The sequence below is a fragment of the Balaenoptera ricei genome, chromosome 9, assembly GCF_028023285.1.
Source record: "Balaenoptera ricei isolate mBalRic1 chromosome 9, mBalRic1.hap2, whole genome shotgun sequence".
Lineage (NCBI taxonomy): Eukaryota > Metazoa > Chordata > Mammalia > Artiodactyla > Balaenopteridae > Balaenoptera > Balaenoptera ricei.
The window spans coordinates 41,025,580-41,042,929 of record NC_082647.1 but is presented as its reverse complement, the minus strand read 5'-3'; the positions used below and the strand labels follow the sequence as shown (position 1 = coordinate 41,042,929).

The following is a 17,350-nucleotide window of genomic DNA, read 5'->3' as shown; positions in this document are numbered from 1 at the left end:
CCCATTCTTCAAATGTACAGAAAAAATGCAAGTGTGTATGGGTACTTGACATATGTATTTGTATGATTTCATACTTAAAATTGAATATCACACAATGATATTTTTCATGTAAATTAAAAGTCATATAATTTAGACATTAATTTATACCGTTTACCCAGCTCCTACGTATTTCTATGATACAGCCTACTAGGCAATATTCTTTTTTATAGAAGAGTCTAACCTATGTTCTTTTCCTCCCATAAAGCTTAATTTAAAATCCATCTGCCCCAGGAAATCTATGAATAACTGAGCCTGGGTGCTTCATTCTTCCAGTCCAACTAGGATTTGTACCCTCAGCTTAGACTGTGAAGCAAATGTGGACCCCAGTGATGCATGCAACTATGTAGTTGTGATGAAACATTTTTATAGTAAATATACCCCTAAGAATTCCATTTGAAAACTTAGGGACAATAAATCTCACAATTCACTTGTGATTTAGCAAGTTACAAATAAGTCCTCCAAGGGCTCAAAATGGAATATGGCAAAAAAGAGAATGTATTAATATTTTTCCTGAGTTTCTTTCTCCAACCTCTTATATTGCTTTGTGACATAATAATAATAATGTAATTATTATATAGTATTATATAGTAATAATAAATATAAATAAATAACAATTAAGAAAATGATAGTCTATATATTTCTTTGTATGTTTGAATGGGTTGTCGCCAGAGGAATGGAAGGGAGTCTTGCTTCATGACCCAAGGGGAGACTTCTGATAAGCACCGTCAGTCAACGCAACTCCCTCCCTTTTATTTCATCCCTACCTAGAGTTGCCAAAGTTAGAAAACAAAAATACAGGACTCCCAATTAAATCTGAATTTCAGATAAATTGTAAATAATTTTCTTTTAGTATAAGTATATTCCAAATATTACATGGGATACTTATACAAAAATAATCACTTGTTGTTTATCTGGATTTCAAATCTGAGTATTCTGTATTTTATCTGTCAACTCTACACACAAAACCTTGAGCCTCAGTTTTCACATAGTGAGTTTTCTGGTTTGAAAGAATTTGACAGGCCAATCACAAGCCCTGAAATTGAAACTGTGATTAAAAATCTTCCAACAAACAAAAGCCCAGGACCAGATGGCTTCACAGGTGAATTCTATCAAACATTTAGAGAAGAGCTAACACCTATCTTTCTCAAACTCTTCCAAAATATAGCAGAGGGAAGAACACTCCCAAACTCATTCTACGAGGCCACCATCACCCTGATACCAAAACCAGACAAAGATGTCACAAAGAAAGAAAACTACAGGCCAATATCACTGATGAACATAGATGCAAACATCCTCAACAAAATACTAGCAAACAGAATCTAACAGCACATTAAAAGGATCATACACCATGATCAAGTGGGGTTTATCCCAGGAATGCAAGGATTCCTCAATATACGCAAATCAATCAATGTGATGCACCATATTAACAAATTGAAGGAGAAAAACCATATGATCATCTCAATCGATGCAGAGAAAGCTTTCGACAAAATTCAACACCCATTTATGATAAAAACCCTGCAGAAAGTAGGCATAGAGGGAACTTTCCTCAACAAAATAAAGGCCATATATGACAAACCCACAGCCAACATCGCCCTCAATGGTGAAAAACTGAAACCATTTCCACTAAGATCAGGAACAAGACAAGGTTGCCCACTCTCACCACTATTATTCAACATAGTTTTGGAAGTTTTAGCCTCAGCAATCAGAGAAGAAAAAGAAATAAAAGGAATCCAAATTGGAAGAGAAGAAGTAAAGCTGTCACTGTTTGCAGATGACATGATACTATACATAGAGAATCCTAAAGATGCTACCAGAAAACTACTAGAGCTAATCAATGAATTTGGTAAAGTAGCAGGATACAAAATTAATGCACAGAAATCTCTGGCATTTCTATACACTAATGATGAAAAATCTGAAAGAGAAATTAAGAAAACACTCCCATTTACCACTGCAACAAAAAGAATAAAATATCTAGGAATAAACCTACCTAAGGAGACAAAAGACCTGCATGCAGAAAATTATAAGACACTGATGAAAGAAATTAAAGATGATACAAATAGATGGAGAGATATACCATGTTCTTGGATTGGAAGAATCAACATTGTGAAAATGACTCTACTACCCAAAGCAATCTACAGATTCAATGCAATCCCTATCAAACTACCACTGGTATTTTTCACAGAACTAGAACAAAACATTTCACAATTTGTATGGAAACACAAAAGACCCCGAATAGGAAAAGCAGTCTTGAGGGAAAAAAACGGAGCTGGAGGAATCAGGCTCCCTGACTTCAGACTATATGACAAAGCTACAGTAATCAAGACAGTATGGTACTGGCACAAAAACAGAAATATAGATCAATGGAACAGGATAGAAAGCCCAGAGATAAACCCATGCGCATATGGTCACCTTATCTTTGATAAAGGAGGCAAGAATATACAGTGGAGAAAAGACAGCCTCTTCAATAAGTGGTGCTGGGAAAACTGGACAGGTACATGTAAAAGTATGAAATTAGAACACTCCCTAACACCATACACAAAAATAAACTTAAAATGGTTAAAGACCTAAATGTAAGGCCAGACACTCTCAAACTCTTAGAGGAAAACATAGGCAGAACACTCTATGACATAAATCACAGCAAGATCCTTTTTGACCCACCTCCTAGAGAAATGGAAATAAAAAGAAAAATAAACAAATGGGACCTAATGAAACTTAAAAGCCTTTGCACAGCAAAGGAAACCATAAACAAGACCAAAAAACAACCCTCAGAATGGGAGAAAGTATTTGCAAATGAAGCAACTGATAAAGGATTAATCTCCAAAATTTATAAGCAGCTCATACAGCTCAATATCAAAAAAACAAACAACCTAATCCAAAAATGGGCAGAAGACCTAAATAGACATTTCTCCAAAGAAGATATACAGATTGCCAACAAATACATGAAAGAATGCTCAACATCATTAATCATTAGAGAAATACAAATCAAAACTACAATGAGATATCATCTCACACCAGTCAGAATGGCCATCATCAAAAAATCTACAAACAATAAATGCTGGAGAGGGTGTGGAGAAAAGGGAACCCTCTTGCACACTGTTGGTGGGAATGTAAATTGATACAGCCAGTACGGAGAACAGTATGGAGGTTCCTTAAAAAACTAAAAATAGAACTACCATACGACCCAGCAATCCCACTACTGGGCATATACCCTGAGAAAACCATAATTCAAAAAGAGTCATGCACCAAAATGTTCATTGCAGCTCTATTTACAATAGCCAGGACATGGAAGCAACCTAAGTGTCCATCGACAGATGAAATGGATAAAGAAGATGTGGCACGTATATACAATGGAATACTACTCAGCCATAAAAAGAAACGAAATTGAGTTATTTGTAGTGAGGTGGTTGGACCTACAGTCTGTCATACAGAGTGAACTAAGTCAGAAAAAGAAAAACAAATATCGTATGCTAACACATATATATGGAATCTAAGGAAAAAAAAAAAAAGGTCATGAAGAACCTAGGGGCAAGACGGGAATAAAGACACAGACCTACTAGAGAATGGACTTGAGGATATGGGGAGGGGGAAGGGTAAGCTGTGACAAAGTGAGAGAGTGGCATGGACATATATACACTACCAAATGTAAAATAGATAGCTAGTGGGAAGCAGCCGCATAGCACAGGGAGATCAGCTCCGTGCTTTGTTACCACCTAGAGGGGTGGGATAGGGAGGGTGGGAGGGAGGGAGACGCAAGAGGGAAGAGATATTGGAACATATGTATATATATAACTGATTCACTTTGTTATAAAGCAGAAACTAACACACCATTGTAAAGCAATTATACTCCAATAAAGATGTAAAAAAAAAAAAAAAAAGAATTTGATACAATTTCCTGTTCAGCCACATATGAGCCCTTAGGCAACCTATTTAACCTGGAGGTAATAATTCATATTGTAGAGACTTGTCATAAGGATTGCAAGGAGAGAATGCAAATAAATCGCCTGGGTTAGGGCCAGGAATAGGCAGCTGCTCAACAAACATTGCCCAAATGTTTATTTCCTTTTCTTCCTTCAACTTCTTTCAATTCTTCCCCTAACCTTTTTGGGAAGAATTAGGTGCTATTCCCTTTTCCCTCACAATAGGCTGTACCTATTTCATATGGCATTTATTATACACAACTTAAGGCCTGTTTTGTAATGATAATAGATACATTAATTTCTTCTTTCCTACCTCCCTTCCTCCCTTCCTTTTTTTTAAATTAGAGTTTACCTTGCATACCATTTTAATTTTTTTTCTTTCAAACTTTCCAGTTTCTTTTATTTAAGATGTATCTAAATAATGGATTTCTAATGGATTTTTAAACATAAATCTGATAATCTTTTTTAACTGTAGAGTATGGTCCACTTAAATGAATTATTAATGAAACGTGCATCTAATTTCTATCTTTTAATTTTTTGCTTTCTATTTGCCTACATTTTTGTAGGTTTCATTTTTTCCCCTCCCTTCCTTCCTTCCTCCTTTCCTTCCTTCCATCTTTGTGTTCTTTTCTTTTGGACTAATTGAACTTGCTTTTTCTTCACTTCATTTTTCTCCCTTTACTAGTTTGGAAGATACACATTCAAGTTTTATTCTTTTAGTGCTATTAAAGAATTATGAACTTCCATATAATTTAAAAACCCTGAAGTTAAACAATGTCTTACTTTTTTCCTAAGCAATATACAGATCTTAGAATACATTGACAGAGAACCCCTTTCCAACATTTATATATGATATTATTGCCCAATATTTTAGTATTATCTTATATTTTAACCCAATAAATTAGGTACCCTTATTATTGTTGTTTTATACAAAATCTGGTTAGACTTACCATATATTTAGTTTCCTTGATTAACATTTTTTTCCATTGTAACTTAGACTTTCCTTCTTCCTTAAATATATCCTCTACATGTTCCTTTAGAAAGAATAAGTTGGTGTTACTCTCTTTCAATTTTTGTTGTACGAAAGGTCTTTTTCTTGCCTACATTCTTGAAAGACAATTTTGCTGTGTATAGTTGTAGGTTGATGGTTATTTTCACTCATTGTTTAAGGTAATATCTTAGTATATCCTGGCCTCCACTGCTGCTTTTAAAAACCCACCTGTATCTGTAAAGGCTTTTCTTTTTAGGTGATCCGTCTTTTCTAATAGGCTGGCTTTAGCGTCAGCATCTCTTTTTCCTTAGTATTCTGCAGTTTCACTCTGCTATGTCTAGGTATGGATTTCTTCTTATTCACCCTGCTTAAGATTTTTTGACCTTACTGAATCTGACAATCGATGTTTTTCATCAAATCTGGAAAATTCTCAGCAATTATCTCTCAGAAAATTGCCTTTACTTTGCTCTCTCTATCGTCTATTCTAGAACAAATTTAACCTCCATGTCACTTCTTTTTTGTGATAAGAAATGTATACAGTGTGTTTGCTCTTATTATTTTCCTTTCTGAGCCGCACTCTAATTTTTTTTCGTATCTATTATATAGTTCACCAATTTTTATTTTCTTCGTCAAATATGTCTTTTGAGATTCTGGTTCTATGAGTATATTTTTCATTTTCAAAATACAATTTTGTTTATTTTTCAAACTGCCTGATCAATTTTTAAAAATCACTTATGTTAAATATTTTATTTCTTTATAATTTTACATTTGCACTGGCATTTGTGTCTGCCATGTACTTTCAGTCAGATATCCAGAAACCCTGAGCCCTTTTGAAAATTGCTTATACTGGCCTCTCTTCAATTTGTTGGGAAAACACTGAGGGAAGGGATAGAGTGAGTCCTCTGACTTGATAAACCTGATTTGAAATGATAAAAAGATGAGGGCAGTGGCATGGACTTATATATACTACCAAGTGTAAAATAGATAGCTGGTGGGAAGCAGCCACATAGCACAGGGAGATCAGCTTGGTGCTTTGTGACCACCTGGAGGGGTCGGATAGGGAGGGTGGGAGGGAGATGCAAGAGGGAGGAAATATGTGTATATGTGCATATGTGTAGCTGGTTCACTTTGTTATAAAGCAGAAGCTAACACACCATTGTAAAGCAATTATACTCCAATAAAGACATTTAAAAAAAAAAAAAAAAGATGAGGGTCTGACAGAAAAGAAATCAAACCCTGAGGTTGGGAAATCAATTTGAGATTGAGACAGTGGTTTTCATCTTTGGATGCCCATTGGAAATATTTGAAGAGCATTTGAAAAATAAGGATACCTAGGCCCCTTCCCAGAAGTGGGAGCCATGCATCAGTCCTTTTCAGAAGCTTCCCAGGCAATTCAACCGTGCAGCCAGCATTGATGCAACAGCCAGAGTATCATGGAAAAAAAAAAAAAGAAAAAGAAAAACACAACACTCTAGGTGTTCCAAACAGGGAGGAATTTAATGTAGAGGATCAGAGGCTGCAACACCATTGGAAGGGCTATAAGAATAAAGATTCGGGGCATCTGCTACCTTTTTTCTGGAAATCAGGAGGTACAGGAATCTCAGAAAACCACCACTGAAGACGACAGCCATGTATGCTCCAAGGAGGCTGATTCAGAGGAAGACTGAGACCCTCCACTAGAAGGGGTTGTCTGCTGTCTCCTAAGCCCTTGGGCCTGGATGCTGTTGACACAGAAAGAGTCATGGTTTCTCTTCAGATTCATCTTCAGATTGCGATGGGGATATTTATTATTGGTGGCATCTAACACTAAACCCTCTGGGCAGGGATTCTAGGGGATGCAGAGAAGGGGGGAAATGGTGCAAATCTGTCAATAGATTGAGAATCACTGGTTTGGGATGGGTAAACTTCCAAAATTCAGAGCACAGAGGGACTCAGGCCTATCAGTAATTCTGAACATCAAAATGCTTGTAAAAGATCCAAGAAAGAGGCTTGAGGTTAAACTCTCCCAGTGGAGAGAACTTTTCTCAATACTCCAGATTTCTGTAAGTACCAAGAGGAAGTGGAAATATCTTTTATCACCCTACAGTGCCTTTAACTTTTCCGGCAGTGATAAGAATTCAAAAATGAATGGCAAAAAGAAACTATAAGAAGAATCTTAGTCACATGAATCAAAAGCTGTACTTTGCAGAGACAGCTGAATCTGGTATTCAAATGGAGAGGTTTAATGATGGGTGCCATGAAAATGCAACTATAAAAAAAGGAAAATGCATCTGATACCAAAGCTCATGTTCTTTGTTCTTCATGCCATTGCCTCTTTATAAGCAAGTGACAGTTTGAATATTGTAAGGCTCTTTTCTTTCTTTCTTTCTTTCTTTCTTTTTCTTTTTTTTACATAAATCTTATAGACTGTAGACTCTTGCAAAGAGAGTGGCATGAATGAAGGAAAATAAGAGAAAGCCCTTCTCTTGTTGGTAGCTCTTCTCCTCTTTCCTCTTTCTGAGAATGACCACCCACCTGGTGTGTTGCTTAGTTCTCTGTCACTGCTATGGCCTCTTCCTCTTTCTCTCCTGTGCTTCCCCAACCTTCTTCTCTACTTCCCTTCACCTCCTTCCTGTTAAAGTGTCTGGTAGTGGAGCCGGGCAGAGATGTGGTCAGATCTGTGTGGGGTTTCTCAGGGGTGAGGTAACCTCAGACCCTGTGCCTAGGGAAAAAATATCACCCTAGATTCAGACAGCTGTACCCTAAACCTCCTAGACCTTCTCCTGTCATAATAATACTGAATGTTTACTGTTTGTCAAGATGGTCCTAAATGTAGTGCTTAGAACCATGATTTGTACATATTTAGCACCTTAGTATAGCACCATTACTAAAATGTTCACAACAGCCTTACAAAGTGAATAATCTTATTATTCCCATCTGTAGACTTTAAAGAGACTGAATAACTCGCTCAATTTCAAATAGCTAACACCCAGATCAAGTGGTGAGCACCCCACTGTGTTCTGAGTTTTCCTGATTATAACATGTTTATGCCTCCAGTTCTGTCATTATAATATTTATTTATTTATTTATTTATTTATTTATTTGCTGCATTGGGTCTTCATTGCTGCGTGAGGGTTTTCTCTAGTTGCAGCAAGTGGGGGGCTACTCTTCGTTGTGGTGCACGGGCTTCTCATTGTGGTGGCTTCTCTTGCTGTGGAGCAGGGGCTCTAGGCGCACGGGCTTCAGTAGTTGCCGCATGTAGGCTCAGTAGTTGTGGTGCACAGGCTTCAGTAGTTGCAGCATGTGGGCTCAGTAGTTGTGGCGCACGGGCTTAGTTGCTCCACGGCACGTGGGATATTCCCGGACCAGGGATCGAACCCATGTCCCCTGCATTGGCAGGTGGATTCTTAACCACTGCGCCACAAGGGAAGTCCCCCTACCATTATAATTTAAGAAGGACATTGGCAAACTAGAATGTTCAAATAATCTGGCCATATGAGGAAGGTGCTGGAGACTACACCATCTTTATCACCATCATCAATGATGAACATTTATGGAGTACAACCTCTATACCAAGTTCTATGTGTTGTGTTTTATGTAGACTATCCGCATGCAAGTAAAACATTTAGTACAACAACTTTATGAAATATGTACCATTATAGTCATACAACTGACAGACAAGGAAAATGAAGTATGAGGATAGTAATTAACTTGCCCAAGATGGCCCAGCTAGTAAATAATAGAGGCAAGACTCCTGTGCCAAAGCTTATAATCCTACACTATGCTGAAAACCTTAGTTACTTGCCTGAATAAGAAAAGATGGCAGGGTACTGAGAGAAAAGAGAGAAGGTAGGAATATTCAGTTGATGAAGAAATATCATTTATAAAGGAAAAACAGTTACATTATAAAGACCTCAAGAACAGAACTCTAACTGTGGTGGGGTTGTTAGAGGAGGGTAGCCTTCTGTACGTACAATAAAGCACCTTCGGCTATTATTTTTGTCTAACAATACCACAGACTGTCTTGAAAAATAAAAATGTGAATTCTGTGAAGCTGAAAGTGTCTGCCTGGGTATGAAAGAAATTTCCTAAATTGAAAAGAACCTTGGAATGTGAATGACCTCTCAGATAACATGTGACCTCTAAGATGCTTTGGATCTAGAAGTTAGCTCATTTAGACCATCACAGCAGCCCAGCGGATTTAAGGTTATAATTTTATAAGTGGCCGTGTTGAGGCATGATGAGGAAAAATGGCTAAACCTGGGTAAAGAACTAATTTAGTCAATGAACTGAGCCCTGACTCTGGTCTTTCATTCTGTCAGCATTTTTTTTTCAAATTGTCTCCTAAATAATTACTTGGCAAAAAAGCCAGCCAAAAGCAGTCTGTGTTCCAATTACGCAGGGAGTTGTTATTCTTCCTGAATTTATTTTTGTGCTAAGAGACACATTTCTTCCTCCACAGTTTAATGGGAGTTCTAACAGGGTGGTGACAAAAGAAGGTGTCATTTGCAGTGAGTAGTGAAAGCTAAAACTGCCCTTGTAAGACCTGGAAGTAATAACGTCATGTCTGAGAGGAACGCTGTGCTTGCAGGAAAGGCATGTGTCCCTCTCGGGAAAGGGCAGATGACTTCAGGAAACCGATGAGGGGGAAGAGGGAGGCATGTGCAGGGACTGACCCCAGATAGCCAGGGTTTATTATGTATAACCCTTGGCTGTATTATGCAAGAGGGTTTGAGCAGCAACAAAATATCAAGGTCCAAATGCCTTGCTTAAAGCACTCATTCAAATAAGTAATAATAATGGCAATTTTACATAGTTTACAATGCATGTTCAGGTACGGTATATTACGCACGTCTTCTCAACATTTTACATACAAAGGAAACTGTGAACTTAAAGGCTTATAAAGACTTTTTATACATTGTGTCTCTTTTATCTTCAAAATGACCTTGAGATGAAGGTGTTATTAAATTATATTTTTAACTGAGTCAAGGAAAACTATATATAGATGCACAAGCCATAGCCCCTATTCTGAGTATATCTAAGGCTGTTGTTTGTGTCTGTCATCAAAGTCATTATTATCAGGCAGTTAAGAAATATAGGGCAAACAATAAGTTCCTACTGTATAGCACAAGGAACTATATACAATATCCTGTGATAAACCGTAATGGAAAAGAACGTGAAAAAGAATGTGTGTGTGTATATATACTATATATATATCTGAATCACTTTGCTGTACAGCAAAAATTAACACAACTTTGTAAATCAACTATACCTCAAGAAAATTTTTTTTAATTTAAAAAAGAACACTGAAATGAGAAAGGAAAAAAAAGAAATATAGGGCAATTTTGCATGATGGAGGAAATATTAGAAGAACTAATAGTTTTAATTGTTTTAAAATATTTTTATAGTAATGAAAATTTATTCTTATTATTGAAGAAAATTTGGAAAACACTGAAAAAGTCTGCAGAAAGAAATCAAAATTATTCATGATCCACCTGCCCAAAGCAACTACTCAAATATTTGATGAAGTCACTTTCAATAAATACAGTGTATAAACAGTCTTGTCTTCTTTATTTATCACAGGAATTTTCTATTTTATTTAATATTTCTTTATAAGCATTATTTTAGTGGCATAGTAGGTCATATGGGTGTAGCAGAATTAACTTACCGTTAACAAATCTCTTTGCGTCTAGTGTGTACATTTTGTACACATTGCTAATATTGCCCTTAGTAATTCCTAGAAGAGGGATTACTGACTCAAAGAGCATGATTGCTATTCATGAACTTGCCATACACTGCCAAATTGATTTCTAGAAATGTGGTCTCAATTTCAACTCTAATGAGCAGTGTTACCTTATCTTTGCCAGCATTGAAGATTGTCACAATATTTTACTTCACTAGATGAAAAAGATCTTATCGTTGTTTTGATTTTCAAATACCTTGCCAACACAGCTCATTTAAGGCACAGATAAAAGAAGTATCTGTAAAGGGATGTCTTGAACTAGATGTTTCCTGCCAAGGGTGAAGTTCAGACAACCACAAGTAACCCCCAGTGGGTGTGGTAAGTACTTAAGGGAGAGGGAGGCTTGGGAGTTGAGTGTAAAAGCAGGGAGCACAGTAGCAGGGACTACAGTGTGTCTGTTGTTTGTGAGCTGGCCTCTCTTCCCTCCACCAGGAGTGTTTTTTATTGAGTGAACAGTCATAGTATGCCTGTGTGTGCCCAGCACACCTGCACTAAGTTTTCCCTCTGCATTTGTCTCGCAGCATGGATTCTCTGTTCACAAAGCCCTCTCTGCAGAGGGTAAACTGAGGATGGGTTCCTAGTAGAGAAGCTGAGAGTACTTGGTGATCTGGAGGGAGCCCCACTGGCAATGTCTCCTTTCGAGGCACTGAATTTTATCATATTTACTCCTCATAACAGAAAATGGAAGTATATCTATCTTTCACCATTATTTGTCTCTTTTAAAGAAAATGTTTTCTGCCCTTACTCTTTTTTTTTTCAGATTACTAATTAGAACTGTTATTATGGAAAATTTGAAATATACAGCACAGTAGGGAGTAGTGAACCCCCTGTACTCATTACCAAGCTACGGCCAGCTACAATGATGCAACTCCCAGCTGCTCTGGTTTGATTTATTACACCTACCCTGAAACTGGATCATTTTGAAGAAAACCCCAGAAAACCCCAGATGTAATATCATTTCATCCATAAATATTTTGATATGTATCTATAAAAGACAAGGATTCTGTTAAAAAAATAACTCTAATACTATTATCTTGCCCAAAATATTTTTTTAATATCGTCAAATAGCCAGTTACTGTTAAAATTTTTTTTCACACAACCTTTCTCTGTGTCTCTGGATCAGGTTACGAATCACAGGCCATTTTTTTTTAAAAAACCATAAACCTGATGCCTGAAAGATGGCAAAGAGTGGTTACATTTCTGGTGGCAATGCATGAGCTAGATGGGGACATTATTTAAAAAAACAAAACACCTATTAAGGACATTGTATTCAGTTAGTTACCGCCAGCAAAATGCTGTGTGATATGTCATCCCAAGACTCAATAGCAAAATGAGCAAGTGCTTATCCTCTTCCACCTGTGTACTGGTTGAGGGTCAGCCAATTGGTCTAGCCCCAGATGGTCAGCTCTGCAAATCTCAGCTGGTCTTGCTCCAACATCCTGTGTCTGCTGACTGAGGCTGGGCTCTCCTGGATGATTTAGCTCCACTCCGTGTGTCTTTCATCCTCCTTCTGGGACCAGGGGCTAGCCCAGGATTCTGTTCTCAGGGTAATGGCAGAGGCACAGGGAATGGGCAGAAATACCGCCTCTTAAGGTCTAAGTGTGAAACTCTCATACTGTCATTTCTACCTTCATCTTTTGGCCAAAGCAAGTCACTTGGCCAAACACAAAGTCAAGGGAGCTGGAAATAAATTAGGGACTGCAAAGTCACAGGTCGGAGGGTGTGCATAAAGGGAAGGGTGAAGAATTGGGCAAACAATGCCCTGCCACAAATATACACAGTGTGATACCAATCAAGTCAAACAATTTACATATAAGAAAATTCAGATAAAATATCATTAGATTCTGATGCTAATTTATAATGCTTTTTTATGGATAAACTGTTAAAAAAAAAAACAAACCCAGAAACCTTAGCCAGTGTCTCCAAGGCATATCTCTTAGGTCTTGTTTAGATTTCTCTTCCTTTTTCCTGCCTAGATTCTAAGTGCTTTTCTGGGTTCCACATGGTTTCAGGGTTACACTTGTCTGCGTTGAGCCTTATTACTTAATGAAAGTTCCCAGACTCTATATCTGCAATTGTTCCATCACTTTAAATATATGTCGTCTTCAATATATGCTGCCTGGTTGCTAAAGAACCTCCAGTTCACTGCACAAAATACCCATTAGTTACATATTTACATGATTGAAACCTTATTTCTCTACTTGACTATTCTGTGTAATTGCAGCAACCATTTATTAAGAAGTTCTTAATGCAAGCCTCTAAACTGGACCCTTTATATCTCTTTGTTGTCTCATTTAACAATTTTGCAGTGTTGTTAGTGTAATCTCCATTTATAAATAAGGGAACTGAACCCAGGGAGATTAAATAAATTGCTTAAGTTCAAATTGATAATAGTATCAAAATTCAAATATGGTCATTTTTGTCTGCAAAGCCAATGGCTTTTCTATTATTTTCTGCATGTCTTTTGTTTCATTCTCCTCTTCCCTCCTGGACCTGGGTTTCTAGATTTTCCTCTGAGATACAGTGAAGGATAGGTTTTATGCCAGATATTTTGGTGGCAAATGTTGGTGGGATCCTTTTTTAGTCTCTTGAGAGTCTATGGGTTTGCCAGGGCATGTATTATTATCTTCTATAAAGCTGAGGTAGTAATATTTTAAAGTGAAGAGATGTACACAGCCAATAAGTGGCAGAGCTAGGACCCAGGCTCAGGCTATTTTTCTCCTATATATATCCTTTAAATTACTACATTTAATCACGGTAATCAAAAGAGTGATAGTCTACAGTTTTGCTAATGGAACTAACAGGTTAACTTGACTCCAAAGGACTGTATTTTCCTATAAGGCTCTAAAATATTTCAGGAATCGTAATAGAGTGGGTTTTCCTCACATTACAACAAAATAAAAGGTAAGTTGGTAGAAGATAATTACTATGCAGGCTTACAGTCTACTAGATTCTAGACCATTATGTTTGTAATAGGATTTTTTAATAACTTAGTAACTAACTGCTGGTTACCCAACTTCTTAGGCAATTCAAGGTAAAGAACAAACAAAAAAGAAGCAAACTCGAATTTATCCAAATTACCTTGAATAAATCAAACTGAAGTTTATACCTTTACATTATCCTTATTTTCCAATGAATACTTTTTACTGTAAAGGTCTAATTTGAGAAATCGAGAGTTTATTTTTCTTTGTGTTTTAACCTGCCATTTGTGTAGCAAGTACTGTTACACCATGGCTTGTTACAATGTTGTGTAGAAACAGGATGTAAGCTGCTAGGTTCTTTGCAATGGCTTCCCATTAATCAGTGTCTCAAGCACTAGGAGTCTCAAAAATATGAGTCCTGGTATGGGTTAGTTGTATCCTCATGAAAGTTGGAAGATGAAGTTTTGTTCCTGAGTATTATTTATCTTTTTTCTGAATTCTTCAGAACATGCTATTATAAGAATTTCAGGTTATTGATATATTTCAGGGTTTTACTGGTTTTTTTGTTTTTTGAAAAAGACCTCTAGATGGGGAAGAAAAGAAAGGGGGAAAAAAAAAAAAGAAAGGGAAACTATTGAGATTTATGGAGTGGCTGCTCAGTGTCCAGGCCCATGCTGAGTGCTTTACATAATTTACCTCATTATTGGTTCCATATTACAGATGAGGAAATACTGTAATAGCATTTTATGAATGCAAACTGGATAAAACTTTAACTTCTTTAATTATCAGATTTTAGTGGTCCAAAACTTGATAGGGGATTTTGTCTCCTGTTTTGTTTGTTTGTTTGTTTGTTTTTCCTATTAGAACGTATTTCATATACCAGATACCTAAATGTCTACTGACAAGCTACCACTAATCAGCATCATGAGCCTAGTATATGTTGATTTCTGTTACGGTAGTGAAATGACTGCAACACTTCTAAGTCTAAATATACTCACTCTACTTAGTAAAAACAAGAGAATTTGGGGAATTCCCTGACAGTCCAGTGGTTAGGACTCCGAGATTCCACTGCAGGGGCACAGGTTCGATCCCTGGTTGGGGAACTAAGTTCCTGCAAGCCACGTGGCACAGCCAAAAACAAAAAAACAAGAGGATTTGCCTTTGCCCAGCATTCCCAGAAAGAGCCCTGAAATTCTTTCTGACTGAACCATCTGAGGTCATATGTCCATCTTGAACCAATAATTGCAATTATGTATAAGATGGGGGATGAAATGTACCACTCAGTTTACCTTAACCCAAGTATAGAATCCCATCTTTGAAGTTGAGGCATGGAGTCAACTTCCTGAGAATGACATAGATCCTGAAATGGAAATAATGGGCTTTGAGGAAGGCAGAAATGGAGTCTGAGGAGGCAGGCAAACACATCTGTCCACAAATCATTCATTCTTTCAATTAACCATGTAGACAACAGTTTGCTAAGAACTATGGGGGAAACTGAAAAGAATTAGACACAGTTCCTGCCATGGGTGTCTATATTTCATTATAGGGAGGGAGAAGCTAAATTAATGACTATAATGACACCTTGAAATGATGTGAAACAAAACTGGTACAACTAAGTATTAGGGTGGGAAAGATTCCTTGGAGAGGAATAATGGAAAATTCTTAAAGGAAATGAAAAATGACTTAGAGCATAAAGGACTATTTTTTTTTTTGGCCATTTATAATATGTTGTTGAGAGAAATTAAGACCCAGGAAAAAAATAAGATTTGTTAGGGAATAGGATGGACAGAGATTAGAAGAAGTAATGTCCAGGGCTTTAGTATAAAATGTAGCACCCTAAAGAACAAAAATTACCCTATTTCACTGGTTTACTTGGATCTGTTTTTTCAATAAGAATAGCAAAAAAAAAATTAGCGTGTGATCAGAAGTATCATTTCTTGTTGGCTGAAAGTGGTAACTTCTGTATTCTCAGGTGAGTTAGTTCTGTTGCTCAGGAATCCGTGTACTGCAAAGCATGTTTTTCTTTCAGTTTACATGATTCCCTTCTTAAGAATTTCTATTTCTGAATGAAGTTTCAACTTTATTTACTTGTATCTCATTTGTTATAAAAGAGGACATAACGTTGCTGAACTTTCAGCTAGGTTTTCAACTCAAACTCTTTGTATCTGAGCATTAAAGGGAGGGGTTTCCCTTACAGACTAGAGCTGCATAAAGTGTCTCCCACAGGGCCAAGGGTGTTGTGAGCATTTATTAGGACCCAGCTCTATATAAGGTACCCAGGAAGATATGTGGGAGGTTCCCTAGCCAAAGACCCTCAATTTTCCATGATGGATATTATCACAATGGAGCAAGGCCATGTGTAAACCATGGCTATTTCTGATTACAGACAGGTCTTCCTAATTGTGTGTGTCTCTGACTAAGATTAAAAGTTACATCATTTTTGTAACACATAGTAACTGTCAGCAGGGAATGTGGCCCCAGAAAATGTGGACTGAGGCTTTGTGAGAAGAATGAGAAGCTGCTTTCAAATCTACGAAAGGGAAACGCTACACTTCTTTCCTCTAGTCTAAAGCATATGGTCTAAAACAAAACAAGAAAAGAGAAATACAAACATATCTCTTACTGTCACCGCCCTTCTCTCCAAAAGTTAAATGCATTGAGGACATCTCTGAACAACCAGGACTAGACCATCAAGATCTATGGAGGTTGTGGGTTTGCTGGTTGACACATTCAGGCCGTAATGGAGAGGATCATGTTTCTCCTTAACAAACCCTTCAAAGTTTGTTGTCTGTTCTTTGTGGTTGGTTCGTGCTCTTCCATCCCTTGACATTTCCAGTCTCCTCCTCCTTTCATCTACTCTCTTTCTGCCTGCAAAATCTTTTCCATCCTTCAGTTCCATTTCAAAAGCAGCCTCTCTTGTGAGGCCTTCCTGGATTCTTCCTTCTCCCAGTGCAGCTTGTTCTCCCGCCACCACTGTGCCCTCAAAGCACTATCTCATTCCACCTGCATGTATTTCTACTACATGCATCTGCCCCCTACACTAGATTATAAGCTGCTTGAGGGCAGGCCTGTGTCTCCTTTTACTTTGTGTCCCTCATTCATTACTATATAATCTTTATTACATATCTCTTGGGAAAACATATGCATCTTAAATATAATTATTCAAAGACAATAAATACACCAGGAAACGGATCCCCTGGTCTCATAGCTTTGCAATGTATTCCTTTTTCTCTCAGGGATAAAATACATCAATTATATTGAAAGTTTCCACCATTAAAAAGTTTATACCTAGTAAGGGAGATTAGAAGTCTTAAATTCAACAAATAATCAACAAAATATTTAGTGTTTACTATGGACCTTGCATCATAACAGTGATGGGCTAAATAGTCATGGTCACTGTCTTTATGGAGATGCATGCCTAGTGAGGAAAAGGGTCAATCAATATATAAATTAACAGATACATTAACAGACATTGTATTAAATGATATGAAGAAAGTGAATGATGATTCTGGATAAAATAGAAACTTTAGGGAAAATGTGGGTTAGAAAGTCTTTTCTGCTGGTGAGTCTGATTTCAGGCAAGAAGAGTGACACCCATTCAGGGAACTTCTTGAAAGAGCCACCAGTAGGCAAAGGAAACAGGACATTTGCCAACTGGCACCTCATCCACGTAAATCTTGGGTCTTCTGAGGTCTCAAGGCTGGTAGAGAATACGTAGATATCTCTGACTCATAGGACCTTAGGGAATTTTTTAAAGGTC

General features: G+C 37.2%; 1 protein-coding gene across 4 annotated transcripts in view; it reads right to left on the bottom strand.

Annotated features, from left to right (window-relative positions):
- The window catches only part of ELMO1 (engulfment and cell motility 1), a 783,505-nt gene that overhangs the window by 700,981 nt on the left and 65,174 nt on the right, over nucleotides 1–17,350 (bottom strand). The window lies entirely within an intron of this gene.